Source organism: Giraffa tippelskirchi, chromosome 5 (assembly GCF_054371585.1).
Source record: "Giraffa tippelskirchi isolate mGirTip1 chromosome 5, T2T-mGirTip1v1.2.pri, whole genome shotgun sequence".
Classification (NCBI taxonomy): Eukaryota; Metazoa; Chordata; class Mammalia; order Artiodactyla; family Giraffidae; genus Giraffa; species Giraffa tippelskirchi.
In genome coordinates this window covers 30,399,195-30,401,590 of record NC_137279.1, presented here as the reverse complement: position 1 = coordinate 30,401,590, position 2,396 = coordinate 30,399,195, and positions in this window count along the sequence as shown.

The window sequence follows — 2,396 nt, the reverse complement described above, 5'->3', positions numbered from 1 at the left end:
TGTTCCAGTCACTGTGTGTGGTTGCTGTAAAGAAGTAGTTCAGACTGAAGAAGGAAGCATTTGTCAGCAGTTTTTGGAGCTGCAATTCCCTACTGAGGATTGATTTCATACAACAGACGTGTTTACGATCCCAGAGGTCATAGATTTTAGGTGTTCAGGGACTGAGTCCCCATCTCCCATCTCTTTATTATTTCAAATAAAGTTGATTTCTCACAGAGATGACTCAAATTGGGACCCTTGTGAACAACTGTGTGTATAAATACATTTAAACATCAGGGGAAATGCTGTCAGAACACAGGCTTTGGCATTTGGTCTTGAAAGGATGATCTCTGTGTTACATTGATGGATGGAGTGCTCAGTCTCTTCAGTCATGGCCAACTCTTTGAAGCCCCATGGACTGTAGCCTGCCAGGCTTCTCCATCCATGGGATTCTCCTGGCAAGAATACTGAAGTGGGTTGCCATGCCCTCCCCCAGGGGACCCTCCCCACCTGGGGATTGAGCCCACATCTTCTGTATTGCAGGGGATTCTTTTCTGCTGAGCCATCTGGGAAGCCACGTTGATGGACATTGCTTTCTGAAGGAGGCATCTGTTAAATAAACTTTGTTTGGATAATCTCATGATGTCTGGACATAACTGGAGACCCAGAGGATTAGCAGAATATTGGGCTGAAGAGTCACCTTCCCAGAGATCAAGCTTCTTGGTAAAGTCTAATAGATCCTGCCTGAAGGTTTTTGGGTGCCTGACAGTGGATGATGAGAATCCTTTATCTTAGGGGCAACAGAATAAAGAATAAATGTTCCAGAAACAAGAATGAAATAGGCTTCTCCACCTCGCAGTCATGGGCAAAGCCTGATGGATGCTTCACTTCAGAATCAACAGAAAAGTTTATTTAGAGACCTGGAAGGGAGTTGGGGAGGGGGGATGGAGATAAACATTCCCCCAGCTGTTTTGCCCTTCTGCTGAGATCTGTAAATAATATTCTGCAATAACAAAACTTATGAACCAACAGTTCATATGGAGAGGAGAAAATATTGGCAAATAAAAATGCTTGGTGCCCAGAATATAAACTATCATTTCTCCCAAGACTGACAAATGGAAACACTTACCTTGTTCACCATGGGGCACAGCGGTGGGGGATCAGGGGGTTGGAGGTGGAGCCGGGGGAGCCAGTTCAGCCCCAACCCAAGGCGTCAATCCATTTGTCAGCTGAGCCCTCCACATACATACGCACCAGAAGGGCACCTAATTGCTCATAAAAATGATTTGCTGGGTGTTTCATTTTTTAATAAACTTTGTGGGGGTGGGACAGATACAGGAAGATAAAGCTGGGTTTTCACCTTTCAATTTAATAGGAAAGAAGCTCACGGTGAGGAAGGAGAGCCAGAGAAGGGGTGGACGAGAGAATGGACAGGAGAGAGCAGGCAGACAAGGCAGCACAGTGGGGCGGGCTCGGGGTGGCCCCAGCTTGTGTTTCCCTGCATGCTGAAAGCCTCGTCTGCTCCCAAGCCCTCTTTCCTGGCTGTGTGTCCGTGAACAAGTCCATTGTATGGTTGTCTGTCTGTCTGTCTGGCATTCCATGTAGGACAGAGGATGCTAATTCCCCTCGAGCACGGCAAGGTGGCAGGCAGGGGAGCTACGGAGTCCCTGTGCCCTGCTCTTCCCATCCCCCCTGAATCACCTAGGGATGCTAAGGCTGGTCCCGAGGCTGGGGGATGAATCTGCAGGCAGGAGCCCCCTCTCTCTTGCTCTCAACTTCTCCCAGAACTTCATGCAATTCAAGCACAAAGCAGGTGTTCAATAAATAGTGTGTCTGGGGTAATGGGGGCGCTTCCCTGGTAGCAGGGAAAGAGCCTTCCTGCCAATGCAGGAGACATAAGAGTCACTGGTTTGATCCCTGGGTCGGGAAGATCCCCTGGAGGAGGGCATGGCAACTCACTCCAGTATTCTTCCCTGGAGAATCCCACGGACAGAAGAGCCTAGTGGGCTACAGTCCATGGGGTCGCAAATAGTCAGACACGACTGAAGCGACTTAGCACATATGCATGCACAAATGTAAAGGACACCCAGGAAGGAGCCGGCTCCCTTTCAGGAAAACCACACTCAGAATTAGAAATCAAGTGCAGAATTCCAGGACCTGAAGGCCAGTCGGCCAGCGTTTCCCATTATCCCCCAGACGTCAAGTAGGGCTGCATGGACTGTCCCCACATGCACCCAGGACCTACAAGGGGACCTCAGACCTCCCAGCACCTCTGCTGGCTGCAGGCTTCCCCGAAAGCCTGTCCAGCCCACACATGTTGCCAAACACAAGCTGCCCTCCATGAGCGATCACCCACCGGGCAGAAATGTCAGCTCCTAAATCAAAGATATAAATCACCACCCGCCCAAATTAACACA